General features: G+C 31.7%; 1 protein-coding gene across 1 annotated transcript in view; it reads right to left on the bottom strand.

The window, feature by feature from the left end:
* Nucleotides 1-23,329, bottom strand: part of CDH18 (cadherin 18) — an 889,079-nt gene that overhangs the window by 612,111 nt on the left and 253,639 nt on the right. The window contains exon 2 of the mRNA XM_072958825.1: nucleotides 21,879-21,940. The gene's annotated coding sequence lies outside the window, so the exon portion shown is untranslated. The remainder of the gene's footprint in view (nucleotides 1-21,878; nucleotides 21,941-23,329) is intronic.

The following is a 23,329-nucleotide window of genomic DNA, read 5'->3' as shown; positions in this document are numbered from 1 at the left end:
AGAGAAAGCAGATTTTAGATATGAGTTTTACAAAACAATAGTAATGGAGTTGGTTAAACAATTTTTCCTTTCAGAATATAGTGAGTACATGCTGAATTATATCTAGCAAGTTTAATTATTAGAAAATGATTTCTGTGAATATGTATCCCTACCTATATTTTAAATTTTTCATCAGTTATAAAATTTGTTAGTAGATTTTACTTCCACAGATGGAAATGAAAAGCTAGAAACATTACATAATTTAGACTAAGTTAGATGTTAGTCCTAAGGCAGTTATTTCAATAAGAAACCAATATAGTGAATCTCTGTATTTTTATTTTTTAAATCAATCATTTAATTTCCATACTCAATGCAAAGAAAGTTAAATTTTCCAAGCAAATATGCATGTTTATTATTGATACTAAATTAATCTAGAAAATACCTACAAAACATCTAATATGTAAATGTACTGTTATGCTTTGGAGAATACAGAATTATTAATTCATTCTGGAATGATTCCCCCATAAACATACAATATTAGCAGAGAGATAAGTTATTCATGTACCAAATTAAGAAAACACAGTATAAATAATGCCATATGAAAATATATGATGTCTCAAAACTTAGTTTGTGATTTTTTTTTTGTGAATACACAGTATGAAGAGGTAGTACAAATATTTCCAATATAGTACAATCATGTTGATTTTATTTTTCCCCTGAAACCTCCTTAGAAGATGTAAATGCCACCATTTCCTCCTGAGATGCTCTGGTGCCCATTATTTACTATCTTCTAGAATCATTTACATTCTCTCTCTTCTGAATATTCAAATTTCCTCATCACCAACAGTCTGATGGTTCCTCTGGAGCCCGAGACGCTTCATTTTAAAAAAATAATAATAAACACATAGAAGAAATCTTTTTTTTTTCTCTGCACCCTCTAGCCACCACCAACTATCTCATCTTACATTCTCAGAGTATTTCACTTTTATATATGTAACTCTAACTCCACATTTACTGTTTTACTGCTCTGGCTCCTGCCCTCAGAACCCAATGAAACTGATCTATATAAATTTACTACCTACTTTATCAACCTGGCACTTTAAAACTTGATGTCTCTATATCTTCTCCCACCCTGAGCCACTCCTCTTTAATATTCTCTGATGCATCAACTCTTAGCCAATCTCCTGATCACCACACTTTTCATATACACATGTAAACACACTCTCTTCATTAATCTCCTCTAAGAGCTTTAAACAATTATTTTCAAATCACTGGCTAGACATAAGCAATCATCATGGTCTCACTCACTCTAATCCTCCTAGTGACCTAATTTTCTTATTGGAAATAATGTCTTTGGCTTCACTATCAAAATATGTGTTTTGCTTGGTTTTCCTTCTACCTTTTGGTCATTTCTTGTTGATTTCTTGAATTCATCTTTTAGCTAACCCTGTCTCCTGCTTTCACCATGTCACATGTCACACCACCCATCTCCTTCTCTCAGAATATTTCTTTTGGCTAGAAATTTTTGTTTTCAAAATAGAAGTACTGTGTAGCCAATGTGAGCTTAATGGCTCTGGCTGCTTTCAAAATCCTCTCTTCACAGTAGTGCAATGGACACCAGTCTTTCTCATTAGCTATATCATTACAATCTCCCATGTAAGACAGGTACTTATGGTAGCTTAAATAAAGTCAATTCATATTTACGCAGGGTTCCAAGCCTAGACTGATAAATTATCTATTAGTTGATTAGCATCTTTCTTTTCCCAAATACAGAGGCTAGCCTGCCTGCCAGCCTGCTTGCTTGCTTGCTTTCTTCCTTTCTTCCTGCCTTATGAGAATGTCAATGGGAAAATGGTTGAGAATAAACCTAGGACATATTAAAAATGCTGTCAAGACCTTGAAGCTCCAATTTTATGTATAATCATATAAAATCACAGTATTGATTAAAAAGATGAGAATATATAGAATCACCCATTATTTGCAGAATAGTAAGACAAACAGGTTCTTATGATTGCATCGTGAACTTCACGAAAACTTCATGCAGTCAATTTATTGTTCTGTCTCATTGAATATTCTCAATCATCACTAAGCCCCAAAGCCCTAACTAAAGATATGTGCTGATTATGACTAGAACATTGAAAAGATCTGCTTCTCAGGCTCTTCCATTTAAGACCAGGGGTTATTTCAGCTAGAAGGCAAGAGCAGGAAGGCAAGAGCAGGAAGTTTGCTCCATTTTGATACTTTTCAGTACCATTAAAAAAACCTGTGTGTTGGCCACTTAATTTTTGGTCACTAATTTTTTTTGGAATTATTCTTTATCATTAAAATAGTTATTTTTCTTTTCAGTAACAATATCTCATTTCCTATCAATAATACACAAAACTTATTTACCAACAGTTACAATTACAGCATTTTCATATTTAATTCAGTAAAAAATTTTGCCTTTACTTATTTTCTCTCCAACCATTTTTACTTTGGGCAATATTTACTTTTCTCTCATAGTTTTGTATATTTTCATGTGGCTGAGTTTCTGGACAAGTGGCCCAGTTGGTATAAATTTTGTTTTTTTCTCACATAGTGTCCCAGATTCTGTTTTGAGAAAAATATTGTAAGTTAATAATATGATTATAGTGTTACTTCCATTATTTATTTTCTGTAGAATCTAGCACATTAACGTATATTATTTGCAGTACTTAGCCCCAAATAAGGACACAGTTTGGTTAGTTTCCAGACGCTGCAGTTACTAGCATTTTTTTTTTCTTTAGTATATCAGTCATACCTCTAGTATATTTTAGGAATATGGGATAGAACTGGTGAGTTTTTCTAAATTTATTAGGCACTAAATTTCTTTATGATCCAGGTGGTATGATGTTCCATTCATTAGAAATAATACTTTCTGTTCACTTCTCTTCTAATAAAAGTATGTGTATCATAGAAAGTTCTTTGTGGATCAATGTGGGACATTGACAGATCAGCTACTCTAGGAATCAGGGCATCTGAAATGAGGATCTGCACCATCCACTAAGGTGTTGAAGAAGAGAAATAGAATTGATGACTCTGTACCTATCAAATACTGGTAATTTAAACTATATTCTCAAAATCGAATGCTCCCTATTCTTTTAACACCCAACTCCAAAATGATTTGATATCTCTACTTCAGTGACTAGAGATGCTGGGATTCCTAATATAGTAATTTATGATTGTCTAAACCATCTAATTGATTACAAACAAAAATAAGCTCTATTTTCCTTTGGTGGCTCATGACTATTATACTAAGTCCAGTAATCCACTTAGTTATTACTAGATCTCCCTTGGTATGCCCCTATGTTGTATTTATGCCTTCACCGTATATATATATATATATATATGGACTATTATTATTGTTCCATTTGTGAGATCATGTGTTAACCATGTTCTACTTGTTCCTGATCATTCCAAGTATTCTGGGAATTGTTTACCTTATTTTCAATTATACACATTGACCTGGAATCTAGCAAAGCAAAGGTTTTCCAAATTCATCTTGTTTCTCTTATTAAATAGAGAAAAATAATTAGTCTTAGCAGCTGAGAGCTTTGTTGAGAAGTTATCTTGATGTTACAAATGTGATAAAGATGTACCCAGAAAAGGAAAAAGGAAGTGGAAAAAGTATGTTAAAACACTGTCAGTCATGTGAAATGATTGATCAATGCACTAAGCAAGAGATCCACAGCACAGGACCCAACAAAGGACCTGGGTTTGTGGTCAAGGTGGGTTCTTGACATTGGTAGACTTGTAGTGAGTTGTATTCCTCCATGGCTACTGCAGTCACTTGCTGAAAGCTCTTTTATGTACAAAATCTCACCTATACGCAAAACTTAAAATCAAAAGTGTATAACAAATGATGAACTTTACAACTAAATAATGAAAAAAAATCAAAATTGAACTTAAGGGGTATTAATCTCCCCTGGTAGTAACTGATTGTAATTCATTAGGGGCAAAAAAGTAGGTTCACGTCACCTTAGAAATCACTTGATAATCCCATCAAATTACGAATTTTGAAATAAGGCCTAGAGACATTATATAATCTGCAAAGATTAAAATGCTGCATGATAGCAGAAAGAGTTGCTTTGGTTCCAGATAATGCTTATTGAGAATAAATAAAAATATTCTTGTTTATTTATTTCAAATTAAATCAATAAACATTTTTCAGTATCATAATTTATTTATGACTGTTATAAAATTAAAATTATAGTCATATCAGTAATTTTTTAAGCCATATCAATAGATTTCTGTTTTTAAAAATGAAGGAGTGCTAGAATGTAAAGGGTAAAATAATAATGTTATATTTATAACAATAAATATTTAAGCCTTTCTAAAAGTTTATTTTGCCAAACAAAAACAGAAGAAGTTTGCTGTCCCTAAGACTTAACAGCAAAACAAACAAAGCAAGTCTACAATGACTAAATTAGAATATACAGAAGGGTCTTCATCTCTCATTTCTTTTTTTTTTTTTTCTTTTTAATAAAGAAGGCACTTTTGGTGCCCTTTGCACACAGACCAGGACTAGGAGAAGAAGGCAATTTGAGGATTAAATTTGATGACTTTTCTTACTGTCATAAATGATCTATATAGTTCATTACTTTATTAACTTCAATCCTCAGGCAATGGATTCTTGAATAAAGTTTAAGTTAAACCTACATATTTGAAATAAACGTAACTATGTTACAAAAGTATCTATGGTACATTAAAAAAAGGCAACAAATCAGTGTCTAATTAACTTTAAATTACAGTCATTTGGTTTAGTCAAAATGTCATTAAAGTTATTTTTTGTTAGAATAAAATGAGCACAAAAATTATTTTGATGTTGCCTATGCTTTGAGTAATTTCAACAATTCTGGACCCATTGCTGTTTTACCATCAAGAGTCTATTTTTTCCCTTTATAACATTCACCATGCCAAATAGAATGCACAGTTGACTCTTGAACAATGCAGGGGTTAGGGGCACCGACCCTCCAAACAGTGGAAAATCTGCTTATAACTCTATATTCCCACCCTCTGAATGCATGGTTTCACATCCACAGATTCAACTAACTGTGGATCATGTAGTACTGTAACACTGTAGTTATCATGGAAAAAAAATCTGCATATACATGGGCCCGTGGAGTTCAAACCTGTGGTGTTCAAGTGTCAACTGTAACTTGCTTTAATCTGATTATATAAGCTATATTGAGACAAATACAAAAGCCACATGATATATTTTTCAGAAACATAAAGAATATTTTTAAGAGAAAAAGAGCAAAATTAAAGTCTATATTTTGAAATGTTTTACTTTATTTATGAAATAGTTGAAAAGGGGTCTTCAGCTACATAGTTAAAGGATTTACTCTGAGGAAAATAGACTTTAGGGAATATCAGATTTTTATATTTATAATTTTGACTTTGATAAAAAGTGCTGTATTTTCATTTAAGAAAGGCTTATTTTTACAGGTAATCAAATAAACAACCTAATTATTCAACAGAAATAAATACATATTTTGTAAATGACAAGCACAAATAAAACAAATTAAAATCAGAATAATCAACTTGACTTTAAAAATCCTGAAGCTAATCAACATCTCTATCATCTCTAAGAAACTTAGCACATTTACCCTGAATCATCCTTACTAATGGCTGTGTACTGAACTGTGTTCACCGAAAATTCATGTGGAGAAGCCCTGACCCCCAAAGTGATACTATTTGAAGACAGAGTCCTTGGGAGGTGGTTAGGGTGAGATTAGGTCATGAAGGGAGAGCCTTCATAGTGAGATTAGTGCCTTACAGGAAGGGACACAAGAGCATGCTCTCTCTATTTCTTCCTACTTTGGGAGGAATCAGAAAGGAGGCAACCATCTAAAAACCAGGAAGACAGTCTCTACCAGAAACCAACCACACTAACACCTTGAACTTGGATTTCTAGCCTCCAGAACTGCAAGAAAATAAGTTTCTGTTGTTTCAAGCCAATAAATCCATGGTGTTTTGTTATGAGAACCCAAACTGACAAAGACACTAGCCCTTCATATCATTATTATATAATATTTTAGTTCTGTCTAGTTTCCTCAATTGTGTGTACGTATTTGTATTCTGTTAGACTGTGTGTGTGCGTATATATATACTTATATATATATATAAATTTACTATATATTAGTGAAATATATTTTTATGTATTCAAATTTTACAATCCATCCTCATTCACAAATTTGCTAAATGGATCATTTATCTTGCACTAATTTTGTTCTATTTTAAGCTTTCAATTTTTTTTAGTAAGTATATCACAGCAAAATTCTGTCTTTGTTTGAAATTTTATTTATTTCTCTTTAAATCTAGGTTAGCTAGGTGAAAATGCTATGTTGACATATATTGCCCATTCACACTGTAAATAATCTATTATTTTGTTTTCTCTTTTTTCTGGTGAGAAATTTGTCATTCATCATACATAAGACCTTTATTTTCTGATTGCTTTTAAGAATTTATTTTTTGTTTTGTTTTTGGTATAGTTTTACAAAATATATTTAGGAATATTTGTTTTCATTTTTTTTCTTTTTAAGCTTGATTTTTCTTATATAATCTTGGTATCATCAAGTTTTTAATTTCTTTTTTTTTCTATTCTGAAAATGGCTAGTGGTAGATAGATTGGAAAAGTTAATATATTTCTCACTCCCATTTGAATCCTTAAACTCACAGTGAAATTTTGCAGTGTTTATCAAAACGTGGAGTCGATTTCTCTACCTCTTAAATCTCTCATAGAGTCTCTGGTTCAGGGAATGTGGTGGAAGTGATGTCATTCCAGGTATGACCTAGGCTTCAAAAGTCTTTGAACACTTCAGTGTCTGTCTACCTGTCCATCTCTGTCTGTCTGTCTCAAATGCATCCACCATGAGAACAAGCCTGTCATCCTTCAAGGGAATAAGAGAAAATATCTAGAAGAAATGAGTCTTAGCTGAGGCAATTCTATACCAGCCAGCCCCCAGCTAACCCATTGGCTGACCACAGATTCATGAATGAACCTAGCTTAAATGAGGTGATGCAGGCTCAGGTAAGCAGGACCATCCAAGCACTCATTGATATCCATGCTAAATCCTCATCCATTTTCTCTTTGAATATTTCTTCTGTCACATTCTCTCTAATATCTCCTCCAGCACTCCTATTCATTCCAGTCTATACCTATTCACCTGATTCTCCATTTTTCTTAACCATTTTTTTCACACTACCCATCATTTTGTCTCTAAATGATAAATATGATAAATTCTGAGTAATTTCCTTGGTGTTCTTAATCATGAGTTCCCATGTCAGCTACGTTTAATAACAAATTTTCCTTAAATGATTCTTTGAACTCAAGATTATTAAAGAACAAAAAAGAAAAAAAAAAGAAGAAGAAAAAAATAAACAAAAAAAGTAAGAGAAAATAGTGAACACAAGACTGGCAAAATCTAAGCCACAGGGTAAAATCAAAGAATTCAGGATGCAAGATCATGACTGAATCATCAAATTCTTGAGTGAAATCATGTTCTCTACATATAAATCTCTAGTTACATTATAAACTCAATATAAAATGGGCTTTGAGTTAAACTAGCAACCAGAATAGAAATTAACTCTGTCTTCCAACATCTATATTTTATAATATTTATTAAATTTTGACATTATTTTCTCTATACCTCTAATAAATTGAAAACCATTTTGAAATTTCCAAAAACATCAATTTTTGAATATTTATTTTCTTAAACTGGAATCCAGGAAAAAATGGAGAAATAGGGACTAAATTTTCTTACCACCTTGAGATAACTTATGAAACAATAGTTTCAAAACACTAGACATCACCAATGAACAACAGCAATCCCTAAAATACTGGAAATAAATAAGGTAAGTACAAAAAATTTTCTGGAAAGAATTTCCAAGAAATTGTTCAAGGAGAGGAAATACAAGAGAAGCCCAGCAGATCTCCTGAATGAGAAAAGACAGAATTAAAGAATCAGAGAGAATAAAATGGCTAGAGATTATGAACCAGAGTCCTGGCAAGGAGAGAGCTACACAAAAAACAGAATCCCAGAAATCTGCAGCAGATACTCCGGGGGAAATTAGTTGAGTATTAATGAGCACATGCAGGTAAGGAAACTATCAGTGCACAGGGGCAGAAGCAGCAGTTAGGTTTAGAAGTGAAGGTTAACAATATTCACACAGGGCCACGCATAGTGCCTCTCCTTTCCAGCCACAGTGGATATCTTCATGATTCAAGGGCCCTGAGACCTGAACTTAGAAGATGTTTCAGGAGTGTAGAAAAATAACTAAATGCTGCTATTGGCCCATAAAAAATCTTGAAAGTGAGACAAAAATAAGCAGTTTCCATGTAATTTAACTGCATTACACAAAAAGCTCAAGAACTTTTATAGGAAAACAAATATATCAAACACCCCAAAAAGTAAAATTTCTAACCCCTGGAATTTAATCAAAGATTAAACCAGGAATGTCATAGTCAGGAAAATATAACATACATAAACTGACTCATAACTCTTACAAGTATTATAATTGTCAGAAAAGATGTTAAAACAAATGAAATAAAGTATAACCAAAGTTCCATATGTTAGAAAAATAAAGTAGAATCATGGAAATTAGAAAAAGACCCACACTGCCTGTCCAGAGATGAGAACTTCAACATGGGAGGTTAAAATATATTGGATGGAATTATGGGCAGAACAGATCTTACAGAAGAAAAGATTTGTAAACTTTAGAATACAGGAATAAAAACTAACCTAAATGAAACACAGAAAGAAAATAATTTTCTTTTATAAAAAGAGGCATTGTAAAACTAAACAGTATTACATGCAATGGTTGTTCCCAAGGAATAAGAGATGGAGCAGAGATTAAAAAAATTGAAAAGGAAAAAAAAAAAAAAGGTAGAATGTTTCAAATTTGGTGAACATCAGGAAACCACAGACGAAGACTATTAACATATATCAAGTATGAGAAACATGAAGAAAAGTACAACTTGAGAGAGTTTCCAGTCTGCATTGCACTTCAGGGAGGAGATATACAGGATAAGCCTGGTAGACCTATATGATCAAACTGCAGGATACATATGACCAAGAGAACATATTAGAAACAGTTAAATAATGTAGACATATTAGGTACAGAGGGACAAAGACAAGCATGACAACAGATTTCTTGTCAGAAACTTTTTCAATTATAAGACAGAAGAACAATTTCTTTAAATTAATGAAGGTTAAAAAAAAACTCAACTGAGATTTCTATACCTTGCAAGTTTTTTTTTTTTCAAAGTTAAGGCAAAAGAAACATTTTCTTCAAATATACAATTATACTGATAAGGAGAAAGAGAGACAAGTCATACTTGACCAAAACCATGAATAAGAGAGTTGCCATCATTAATTTTTTTAAAGGATAATTAAGTTATATTACAAATAATTTTATGCCAGTGAATTTGACAACCTGGATTAAATGGACAAATTGCATGAAAGATACAAACTACCAAAACTCACTCAAGAAAACAAAATTGGAAAATTAATAGCCTAACATCTATTAAAGGTATTTAATTAGTATTTTAAAGTGCTAAAAGGAAGTCTAGACCCAGATAGTTTCTCTAGTAAATTCTTCCAAGTATTTGAAAATGAAGTCAAAGAAATTTCACACAAACTCTTCCATGATATTGAAAAACAAAGACTGAAATCCCTTTCATTCTGTGAGTCCAAAATTACCTTGAAACAAAAAAACAGGCACAGACATTACATCATTGGTACAAAAGATCCAAAAAAATTAGCAAATCAAACAAACAAAAGAATAATACATTGTGGCCAAGGGAGTTTAATCTGGGAATTCAAGTTTGACATGGAAAATCAATTGAAATGACACACTTTATATAACATAAAAATCTATCTCAATTTTTTAAAAGGCTTTGGCAAAATCTAATGCTCATTCATTCCCAACGATAAATCTCTGGAAATTAGGAATAGAAGGAACCTTCATGAAACTGACAAAGGACATCTACAAAATATGAACAACCAACATCATGTTTAATGCTGAAAGACACGTGTTTTCCTTCTCCCCAAGAAAAGGAAATACACAAGGATATCTATTCTCATCAATTAATTCAATATTGTACAGGAGGTTCTTGACAGTGAAAGGAAGGAATAATAAAGAATAAAGGGCAAGCAAAATGGAAAGAAAGAAGTATAAGGTATTCTTCACAGATGAAATGATCATCCATGTAGGAAATCTGATTGAAACTATAAAAAGTTAATATACTTAGTTTGGTAAGATTGCAGGTTATAAAATCAAATCAAAGAAAATCAATCTGTAAACTATCAACAAAGAATCAGAAAATTAATTTCAAACTTATTGTCATTTATGACAAAACAAAAACATGAAGCATTTAAGGTAAATCTGACAAAATATATGAAATATCTGCACAACAAAAAATTGTAAAACAAAGATGAGGAAAATTCAACTACATTTAAATAAAATAAGAGAAATATTCTGTTCGAGTCAGAAAATGCAGTACTTTCAAAATGTCTATCCTCCACAAATTCATCCATAGATGCACCATAATTCCAAATGAAATCCCAGTAAAGTTTTTCATTGAAACTGACAAACTAAGATTTAAATTCACATGGAAATGAAAAAAACCTAGAGTAACCAAGTCAGTCATAAAGAAGAACAAAGTAAGAAACTAATTGTCTGATTTTAAGACATTATAAATCTACAGGAAATAAGATAATGTAGTATTGGCATAAAAACAATCAAATAAATCAATGGCACATCATAGAGATCCTAGAAACAAGCTCAATCATAAATGGGCAATTGATTTTTGAAAAAGGGGCCAAGACAATTACTAGAAAAAGGCTAGTCCTTGCAACAAATGATGCTAGAAAAATTAATTGCACCATATACCAAATTCAACTTAAAGTGGATCATAGACCTAAACAGAAGAACTACATTAAATCTTCCAGAATAAACCATAAGGTAAAAATGTGACTTTGGATAACACAAAGATGTGTAAGATATCTATCTTTGTCTACCTATTTACCTACTTATCTATCAGCATGAAATATAAGAGAATAAAAAGACAAGTAAAGAAATGAATTATTTGCAAAGCATTTTTCTCACAAATAATTTGTATTTGGAATATATATATAGAACTCTCAGACTGTGATAAGGGAACAGGCTAATTGGGAAAACATTTAAACAGACATTTCACCAAGAAGATATATGAAAGTAAATAAGCAGCTAAAAATATGCTCAACAACATTAGTCATTAGGGAAATTCAAAATAAAACCACATGAGATACTTCTTCACCCATATTAAAATTGCTAAAACGAAAAAGATAAATCATATCAAGGGTAGACAGGAATGTGGAGAAACTTGAACTCTCATACACTGCTGGTGGGAATATAAAAGCATACAATCACTTTACAAAAGAGTTTAATGTACATTCATCATATGATACAGCCGTTCAACCCCTTGGCATTCACCCAAGAGAAAATAAAGTATAGTTCCACACAAAGACTCTGTATGAGTGTTCATATCCACCGCATTTGCCATGGACAAAATCTGGAGACAACCGAAATGTCTCTCAACAGATGAGTGGTTACAAAAATAAAAATCCATGGTATATTCATTTGTGGAATACTACTTGGAAATGAAAAGGATTCAACTGTTGGCACATGATCCAGTATGGATAAATCTAAGATAATTCTGCTTAATGAAAACAGCTAGACAAAAAAATACATATTATATCATTCTATTTACAAAATTTCTAGAACATAGAATGTAATCTACAATACCAGATACCAGATAAAGAGATGGAAAGGCAGATAGGTCTATAAAAAAGGGAGTACTAAATGGAAAGAGGAAACTTTTCCAGACAATATCAACTGCCTTGATTGTGCTGATGATTTCACAATATGCATTTATTTGAAATCATATCAAATTTTACAATAATGCAAACATGTTATTAGTTAAACAAGTATTAAAGAAAAATACAGAGAATATGGACTTTCTGGAAGGAGAATTTATGATGTGAATTAGCTTTAATTAAAGTGGCAAAATATATGTACTAGAAGAGCAACATCATTTAAGTATTTTAAGTATAAAATTGCATACAAAAAAGGAAAAACTGACAATACCATGGTTGCTAATACTAAAGATAAATCAAAATAATAGTATATGCATCCAAGCGTGGATTTGACTTGTTAGATTTTTAAGACAATGCTCTGTGCTTTTATTTTACCATAAAAGTTAAAGAAAAAGGAGCAGTTAACTAAAAATGTAAAAGGATTTAGTTGGCAGTGAGAGGAGTATATCCTAACATAGCTTTAGACTCAAATTTGGGGTAAGAATCAATTAAGCCAATGTATATGGAAGTTCTTTAGTGTTGAAAATAGTATGCATGGAAGAATTTATTTTCTGTATTACTTTGAAAAATTCTTCACACATAGGTGTTTAAAAATGGTTATTGACTTGACTTTGATACATTACTAACTCTGTATGTGAATCTGAAAAATTTGATGACTTTCTTCCATTTTAATTTGATTGCCTAAAGATTTTCTAAGTAGGTAGCAATCTTTGAATTTATTTTACAGGTTCAGATGCAATTTAAAATGTGATAAGTTCTAAAGCAAAGACTAACAATAGTATCGAATCGTACTTGTTTCCACTTGGATCCATCTTAACATCTGTCCAGCTACGTTAAATCCATGCTGTCTTCCAATCCTAGAGGCTCTACCCAGTGAAGGCTGAGGAAGTGTAGTTTATTAAAGGCTCCGTAAGCCAATGTTTTATTCTCAAATGTTGACTTCTATTTTGTGCTGCTTATTTGCAAAAGAAAGACCTATTGCATTCTACCTTAAGAATAGAAAACTATTCTGTAGAAGTTTAGTGACTGAGAAAAAAACACAAAGTTGATAGAGAGGAATTACAGAATGATTTACAAAGTTAAACAGTGAGATTGGGATTCACTAGGTTTTCATCTTTTTCCCCTTTATGTAAATAAATTACCAATCAAATTAGAACATTTTTGGAATATGTTATTTATATTTTTTTGGACAATTTGAAAAAAAAAAAAGTTGCACTTGCACTCTACCTTTGAGTAGTAGATGATGACCAAAAATGTAAATAGAGATGTAAACAGAAGTGTAAATATGAGATAATAATATGTGCCAGGTGTTGCATTACTAACTACTCAAACAAACTTTGTTGTTGTTGTTGTCATTGTTTTGTAGTACAAAAGATAATAATGTTTAGGCATAATTTTCTTAATCTTAATATCTAACAAGTGCCAGAACTGAGCTTTGACCCCACATCTCAGATTTCTCTGACACCAGAGTCTACGTATAAGCATTACTCATTGCATTATTTCTGTCTTTGAAGTGGAGTGCCTGGCCATGGTGTGCGCGTGTGATCTGTGCTTATCCTACTGGCTGAGAGATTTTAGGGATGAAGCCTTGGTGGTGCCTTGATGGCAAAAATGAAGTCCTACTTCCACTAAAATAATAATTACTAATTCCTCAGAGACAGACTTACATGTTTTTAAAAAATATATAACTCATGCTTATTTTGATGCATTGTTTAAATTCTCAATAAATACCTGTTATCTAAATCTGGTATCTGAATGATTAGTCAGGAAGAAGTTGCGGAATGAAAGTGACAAGTTTAGTTAAGCATATACATAGGATACACTCCAAATGCTAGAACTTTGTCTCAATGCAATCCCTAAGTGCAAAGTTATCTAATAAAACTTGTTTCTGTTTGGGCCACTTCTTAGCATTAAAACTATACCAAGGAATATTGGTGGACTATCACATTGGATTCACAATCCTGACTTCATAATTATAAACATTTTGGCATATATGCTTTATCTACATATTTTGATACACTTTTTTTTATCACAAATCCTACCTGTGAAAAATTTCTTCTAAATAGTTTAGCATGTAGCTTTGAAAAATAAAGATATTTTCTTACATAATGACAAGTACAGCACCATTATTTTAGTTAATAAAATAATCAGTCATTCTGTATTATCTAACATCCTATTTAAGTAGAAATAACTCTGTCTCCAAATATATTTTTACATTTTTCTTGTTCTAAGCAGAATTCTGAGTCCAAAAATAGAATTTCACGAAATATTCTTCTAATTTTAGAAAGTAAAATTTAACATTAAACAATTAACTGAATAAATCAGAGTTCTGAAATAAATATATCACTATAATAAACTCAGTAATTATGTTTATAACTGTAACCTGAACCAGTGAAACTTAATAATCAGAAAGGCCCCAGTTCAAGGACTGGCTCTTGGGAACTACAAATTTATTCATACTCCCAATTATCAAATAATGAGCCTAAGGCCCAGAAAGTGTACATTAATTACAAATGATCACACAGCTAACAAGGGTCAAAAAAGAAGAGCTACCAATAAAGCTTGGAACTCTGGACTCTCAGTTGATATTACTCAACTGAAAATGAATGAGCAGTGATTGGAATATTGAAAATTAAATAGTATTTAGGTATTTTGCTCAGAATATAAATATTCAAAAAAAAAGAGACAATTTCAACACGGGACTGAGAAAAGCAAGTAAATACAATTTACCGTAACTTACAAGCAACATACTACTGAATAATAGCCTCTTTGAAGGGTGCTGAATCTTGTGTTTGAAATTTCATTTTGCATAATCTAACCAAATGTAATAGAGAAGTTTTCAGAATCAGACTGTCAGTCAAAGCAATTACACATAGACATGCACCGATATTTTTCTGTTCAAAAAAGTATCTTTGATATGGTCATGAGTTCTGCTAGGAGACCACCAGACTTGTCATTTGCACTCAGTGTCCCTGGACCCATATGTCCATACTAGACTAGCTTTATCATTTCAACAGTGGAAAAAAACAATAAAAAACATTCAAATAAACTGCCTACTTCCACAATGATTGGAAAACCTCAATTTTGGATATGTTTAAAAGGATTCAAGAAATTGATTTAAGCATGAGGGAGTGACAAAATTTCATAGTTTGAATTGGGTGAAAATGAAAATAATATGGTTTATTTATGATAAATAGATGCAAATATTATACTTCTTGGCACTTTATGATTTTCAAAACTTCTGAAATTAGTAAAATTCATTGAATTTCTTTGAATGGTCATGATTTTTTTTGTATGTTATTATCATATACAATATTGTTATGTATAAGGTCCTTTTCTTTGCACCCAACTTTTAAAATCATTAACCAATGGGATAAAGAAAGAACCTTTTTAATCTCCCCAATCAAGGCAAAAAAAAAAAACTAAACATTTTTTTCCTTGAACTTATTCAGGCTTTAAGCAACAGAAATGTCTAGCTATGCAAAGCATCAGTTTGACAGGAAGCCTCAAAACTTAAAAATCTTAGTTTTGGCTTGGTATCTCCGCGGGTGATTTCCTAGTGCCCAGGAGTTGCACTAAATCAGAACTAAATGGCCATTTGTCAGCAGATACGGCTAAAGTTCTCCACAACAGCTTTTCTTGTCCTTGTAGCCCAAGCTAATAAATAAAGCCTGCACCTACACTAAAATTGGTCCCAAACTTCATTTTACCTTCTTACAAAGCAATCTGGATACACCGTTTTCACAATAATGTTGAAATAGATGGTATTATGTTGTAGTATATTCTAGTTTAAAACAAATGAAGTTATACCAAAACGGGTTCTAAAACACTTTTATATCCCCATAAATATGCCTGGATTTGAATCTCAAAACAAATGTGACCAAAAAACGATTTATTTTTTCCAAGGTAAAATTGAAATCACAACAATGGGGAAGTAAAAAGAACGGATGCCAACAGATCAGCTGTGATATAAGAGAAAGTTCTACAAGTATAATCAGGAAATCTATGTGTGAATGCCAGCTTAATCAAGATGGAGTTGTTTAATAGGTTTTACTGTGAAGAAATGGGGATGTTAATACCTACCTTATCAGATTATTATGAACTCTCAATGAGAAAATAACCAATATTGCAGCCCCTGGCACAGCGTCTGACTTGTAATTATGCATAAAAGCTCACCAAGTTGAATAACTTGATTCGAGAGCGGTCATGGGCCCCTATTTGAACACTACACATTAAAAACACCTCACATACAGAGCACAGTGAAAAAACCTGCATGGGCTGCTGTAGAACAGAAATCCTCAGTATTTGTTTGAGTCCTTCCTTGGCGCTGAGTCTTAATCGCAATACAGAATCAGATTTCAGAAAGTAGTAAGAGACCACTAATATATCAACGGCTAATACCATCACTCTGAGTCACAGACGACAAGACGTTAAGGACAAAAGGACATAGTAATATCCACATGTTGTAATTGTTGTTTTAAGGAATAGAGGGGTGGCTGAGGGTGAGCCAGAGAGTGACCCTCAACATTTGAGGAAGGCAGAGCAGCAGTATATGGAATTATGGAAAATATCCATAGATTCGTAAAAGTGGTGCTAAATACAGGAGGCTGTAAAGCCAAATGATAGTTGCTTACTACATAGTTTGGCCTTGAGTTAATTCCTTAAAATACCCAATTAAACACATAGCAATTAAGTCAGAAGATGTGTGCAGAGGACATATTATGCTTTTACAAATCTGCCTCATAAGAATCCCCTCCCGAATTTTGCAAACTTTATTCAGGTGAACATTTGTGTATCAATTATTGCATACTGTAATTAGGAAGCCACTTAGAAATGCAGCTGTGTTTTCCAAATGATCCATATTTCAGTATGATTTTTTTTCTATCCCTTTGTTGTTCTTTTCATTTACTTAAACCTTTCATAGTCACAGATCTATTGAGAATTTGATTAAAGGTATGCAAACTCTAGGCAAGAAAAAAAATACATAAAGAAACGAAGATTTGCACATGTTTTAAAGGGATCTGAAACAGGAGTTCAAGTGTTTTACTTAAAAAAAAGCAGGAAATGAAATGTGAATCCACCATTAGAAAGAAACCAATAATTCTAAATACCACAGTGCCTCAACCATGGCACTTACCTTATTGAATATACCTATACACACTCCTGATGGGTAAGAGCAAAGGATTGGTGCCAGAAGGACCTGCGGTTGATCCAGGTTCAGCTTCCTCATCAATAAAATGGAGACAGTACACTTGTGTTATTCTAAATAATAAATGAAATTGTATATCCCAATCACTTGGTAACTGGCTTAGACTGGGCATTCAATAATTCATATTCATAAAGTAAAAATATCCAGCATTTGGGAATTTTTTTCTTTCATTAAGGAAACATCACATGGTAGGTTAACCAGCTACTCCACACCTGGGAGCTCAGCTCTTTTTCTCGAGCTCAGCTTAGCTCCATGACATCCTTTTGGTTTTCTCCCCATCCTCTCATCCAGTGAGCCATGTCAGTCACAGTTCATTTCTTCACAATGAATGCCTTCAAAACCATCCAGCCTAACAATTTGCTAATCTAACAAGATAGTTCATGCTAATAAGTAGAGTCAAGTTCTTCCTCCCTCACCTCTTACCAAACATCTGTGCTTTGATATTTCTTTGTGTATTTTAAGAGCCATCCCCTATTAAACTAGCTCTTCACCACTCTTGTTCCTCAGTTCAATTCAATTAATATTTACTAATCTATTTTATGCTAAGGAATGTGCTTTACCCAGAGGGCAGGGAGTTTCAGTCAAGGATGCAGAAAGGTAGAATACAAATGCAAGTAAATTAAAGACACTGTCCTCAATTCAGTTAGTTAACTATTGTTATGAGGATAGACTCGGTAAGAAAGAGTTGTCATTCTGTAAAAAGTGAGACAAAGACACATTTTTTTGGAAAATAAAATTCTAGTAGTTTAAGACTCAGCATTTAGACACTATGACTTAATAATAGGTAAAGTCTGATAAATAATAACAAAAGGGAAAGTTTAATTGAAAGGAAAATTGATAGAATATTTAGAAACAAGATAATGTTTGAGAATAATTGCAATTAACTCAAAGAAGACATTATACTTCAAGAAGGTCATCCTTTTTCCAAATAGCTAATTAATTTGTTTACTTTGTGCTCATCCAAAAATATATAATTACTAATCAACACACTCTAAATATTTATTCTTTGATTTATATAAACTTTAAGTGTGTGATCACTGAATTAAACAATGTTTCTTATAAGTATTTTTTTAAGAAGTTGAAGATTTTTATGAGATTTGAAATACTGAAGAGATGGATTTAATGCAGACTGGTTGAAAGTTATTTCTTCAGTGAGACGTGTCAAACAGATGACACTGTTGAGTAAGTGAAAAAGGATAAATGTTTGACTTTAAGCAACATGGGTGTTGCTGTTCATCAACAAATGTGAAAGGAACTTGAAAGCATATAATCATATCCTTCGTTATGAACTGTCAGCTGGATTCTGCCCTCCAAAGGATAGAAGATGCTCATAAATCTGTGATGGCTACATGACAACAGAAAAACAGTCAACATGAGGAATAAGCACACACTCTCCTTGTCCTGGACTCCAACATCCAAACAAGTGGCAGCAAGAACAATGAAAATGTTGAGGACCCCTTTTCTCTTTAGCAAGGTAGTCCCTGATGTTCCTTCTCAGGATTACTTCTTTTGATAGAACACATACATCTCAACACTGTAACTAGAAACAAGAGTTTTTACCAATTCAAATCCAACACAGACAAGCATCAGTCCCAGGTGACCTTTTGCAGGTAGAGGACCCATGCTGATTGCTTGGCATCATTTGCCTGTAAGTATCACTCTTCTTTGTTTTAGAATAAACAGTGAGCAAATGTTGAACTTAATAGAATCATATTTTATTTTTGTTTTAGCTGATATTTAAAAAAAAACTGTCTATAGTCCCATAAAAATATTGCCAATTTCTATTTTATCCATAGTGCTTCTCTAAATTGATAATTATATCTATATCATAGCATACCTTTGAGGGGTAAATGAGTTTATAAACACCAGTCCCTTGCTGGGTAACTGCACTATTAGTCATTTGCAAGATGTAGTCATATTGATGGCAAATAGAACTATATAGTCTATTATATATGGTCAGTCAGAAAGTTATGTAATTTACCTTGTTTCTTTATGTAATCATATAAGGAATACTTAGTGGACTAGGAAAGGTATATAGAAACAAACAAACAAAACTCCTAAAACTACTACTGGGTAAGTACAATAGATATTTTTTATTTTTTCTAACTGTATAAAATAGTATGTATAGACATTTATAGAATAGAAATATATTAATATTCACATTTTTGAGATGGGAAAATATTAAATAACTTAAGTAACTATGTAATATGCAATTTCCCCATAATTGCAAAAGAAAATAATAATCCATTGAAAATGGTATAAGGTAAAATTTGAGTGTGAAAATCTATAAATTTTGTGCTCACATTAATTTCAATTAAGTATATAAAATTGTATACTTGACTGTCTACCAAGGTTGAGATAATTTTTTTTTAAATTATGGAACAACTATTAATTATTTTACAACGTAGAATGGAGTCTGGGGTTCTACTCTGCTCAACATTCAACGGGTACATTTTGAATTCTGTTGTTATTGAATTTAATTTGTCTACTGAAGATAATTTAATCATGCGTTTACAGTGGACACGTACCTTTCTGAAAATTGTCTTTCTGTGAAAATTTGGATTTAATGTTTCCTGCCTTATAAAAGAGAGCAAGAGTATGATCATTCTTCTGAAATGTAAGCCCTTAATGGAGGACACTGCTAACTGTAAATTGGAAATTAAAAAAAAAGATGTAGATTGAGAGGAAAATTACAAACATACTAACCATGCAGTGGCAAAAATTTCCTTTTTCAAGGATATTGATCTTAAGTCTGCCTTAATTCATTAAATACTGCTATTGTCTTGATATTTACATCCTCAAATGTTATGTTTTATAGTTAAAGAATGACTTAAAAGAGTCAAAATTTAAGTGAGATTTAACTTAAAATTGATATAAATATATGGTTAGGTTTCAACTGACAGTCAGTGTAAAATCTCTTCTTCCAGCTTTTCTTCTTTTTTTTAGTAATTTGCATTAATTTTGAATCTGACAAGTACACTTAAATTCACTTGGTAAACAGTGTCATATTCTCCCTCTTTATATTGCATAGACTTCTGTTTACATTTGACTTAAAGCCACGGAAACTTGGACTAACATTAAAAGTCTAATCAAGCTTTACTTTGTAAAACAATGAAATGTGTGATGTCCTGTCCACTCTAATATAACCCTTTCTGAAGGTGTGCTAGGCGTCTTAGTCTCACACGCAGAGCAAATGATTCAGTGTAAATATAATTCTGTTTACAATTACCTACAATCTTAAGGATGATACTGTAAAATATAAACATAATAAATAATGTAATAATAAAATATATATTAACATTTCAATTTTCAAAGTTATTTATGTTTAATTCACGTCCTGGGGCATGAAAATGGATGTAAGTTTTTTTCACAAACACACACACACATGCACACACACAAACCTGTTGTATTTTTCCTGCAATGATCAAGTATACTCATGATGATAAAGTCTTATTAATAATAAAGGAATTTACTTATTAAGATAATTGAGCGATGTATGCCACAAAACCTTTCATGATACAATTTCTTACTATTTTTATTTAGTTCCATATGTTCCTGCTTCCAAAAAAGGCACTTTCAAGCAAAATTTGTCTGCAAACAAAAAGAAAACTCACCCTTGCTAAGGGTTTCCAACATGGTCAAGGTTGGAGTGTCCTGAGTGGGGGACTCAGGATAAATGCAGCTGGGGGGTTGAGACCTTGAAATACACTTGAAAACTGTATTACCTTGTATCTTTGTTTGAATTGGATGGAACACAATGGTTGAGATTTTGTTTGTTTGTTTTTAGATTTAATATATGATCACAAAACAGATCCACATTTATAGATGTTTTTCTAAGATAATAATAGGCACATTACATAAAACAATGGAATTTGACTTTGAAAATATTGACTGTTTTGAAATTTCAGCATTTTCAATCCTTTCTGTTGATAACAATTAGCAGGATTTAATAAGATATTTGCATACTTACCTTAAAAAATCAGGCAATTATACAGACTGTGTGGTGAAATATACTTTAAACAAAATATATAAAAATAGTACTTTTGATTTCATGGCTTATATCCTTATATTTCATCTTTTCACAAGAAATTCAAGTATTCAAGAAGACATAAGGTAATTTTGTATCAGATCTTATTAGTCACTCACCAAAATGGTAGAGGGTGTAGTTATTTTTATCCACTATTTATTAAATGTTCAATGTTTATACCTATTCTACTTATTATTCAATTATAAGTATCATTGTCATATATCAAACAGATTGACACAGATGAATGATGATTAATAGCCAACTACATCTCTAGACTCTGATGTTTAAAGATGTTATAAAACAAATTGAATGGTCATTGGTAAAGAGAACTACATCTAGTAATAAGTTCAAATGGTTAATAAAACACATATAATCTGATTTCTATATATATTCAAGCACACACAAACAAAATTACATTTTAGAAATAGTTTTTAAAATATTGAAATATGGTAATATAACATTCACTGAGAGTAATCTACTTCATGTGTCAGTCTCAAGCTTTCATTTAAAAAAATTAGAAACACTTAAAAAAGACAGTCTAATGTCAGTGCTTATTTGCTGGTTTTGTGGCACTTGAAAAGTGTGCCCATGAGAAAGAGTTTCAAAATTTATTAGAGAAAATAATGGAATAGGTTATATTTTTTAAAGAGTGACTTTAAAACACAGAAGAAAACTGCTTTGCCAAACCTCTAAATATCTCCGTAGAACTATAAAGATCTTTAAGAGAAAGTATATGACAAGAATTTCTATATTTCTATAACATGTTTAATATAGAAAATTTTACCTTGCAATTCACTTTATGAATGTTTGGTGATATATTTTCTCATATATTGCTGTGATTGGGTCCTGAAGAGGAAAAAAAGAAAAAAATGCATGAAAATGTTTTCAAAATTTATGTCATAAAAACCTATGCATAGCAATAAATGGTAATAGTTTATTACAAATTTCTCCATACCACTCAAGGATCCAACTCATGAAAACATAACAGGGGATGGATAGCAAATATAATTCTTAAAGAAGCAAAATATTGAGGGTTTTGAATTGCCAGATTTTTATTTTTTAGAGCATAACCTGTGAAACGAAGACTCCTATTAGAATATCAACTCTCTCAGTTGTTAGCTTTGTGACTTTGGACAATTTAAATACATTCTCTGAACCATCATTACGTGAATTGATTAAGATGGATGCAATATCCTCTTTGTAGAGACATGAGTATTAACTTAAGTGTTATAATCCATTTGAAGCCTGTAACATTGTGACTTATGCATAGTCAATATTAAAATATAAAATATTAGTAGTGATTTTAAATAGTAAAATAATATTTATGATAATAGTAATTATTGATAATATGCATTATAAATTCAATAATTAATGGACTTTGAAATCAGTAGAATCTGAAAAGCATATCAGAATAGAAATGCAAGAAACAGAATGAAGTTTAACTATAGTATATAAAACAAGGGAGTTTTATAAATCAATACGAGGCATATTGTACTAAAATTTTGACAAATAGATATTTCAGTAAACTAATAAAATTGTTTCATATTTTATAATGTGCACAACAGAATTTCAGTTGTATTTCAGCATTAACATTGAAAAGACAATATTAAGAGAAGAAAAATAACAGGTGAATTGTGCTCTCAGAGGGTAATAAGGTCTTTCAGAACCTAAAAGTAAACAGCATAAGAATTATTCTTATTCTTAGTTAAAATCAGCTTAACAAGTCATTAGGTCGTGATGCAATTTGATATGACCTTTTCCCTAAAATTGATAAAATTACATTTATAAACATTAAATAGATGCCTCAAATACTTTGGAAATAATAGGGATAGATCATTCATTCAACAATTATTTACTGCATACCTATTATGTGCCAAACACTCTTGTTCATACTGCAGATACAGCAATAAACAAAAGAGACAAGAACACCCTGCCCTCATGGTGCTTACATTTTGTGAGGGTGAGGGGTTGAAGAGACACAAATACATAGCCAAGTAAGTAAATATGTATTGTATTTCAGATAATTGTAAGTGCTATAAAAAATAGACAGAAGGAGGTTAAGAATTATTGACATTCATCCAAGATCCAAGGAGAAACATCAAGATAGATGGCATTGACAGCCAGGATAAAAAAATAGAGCTAAAAAAAATTTGGTAATGTACTATGAGTCTGGAAGTGATAACCTAAGGATGGAGTATAAACAGAAATGAAAGTTAAGACAGCCCTTTAAGGTCA

Source organism: Vicugna pacos, chromosome 3, assembly GCF_048564905.1.
Source record: "Vicugna pacos chromosome 3, VicPac4, whole genome shotgun sequence".
Taxonomy (NCBI): Eukaryota; Metazoa; Chordata; class Mammalia; order Artiodactyla; family Camelidae; genus Vicugna; species Vicugna pacos.
Note: the sequence above shows the minus strand (reverse complement) of the source record. Positions and strands in the feature narration are given on the sequence as shown.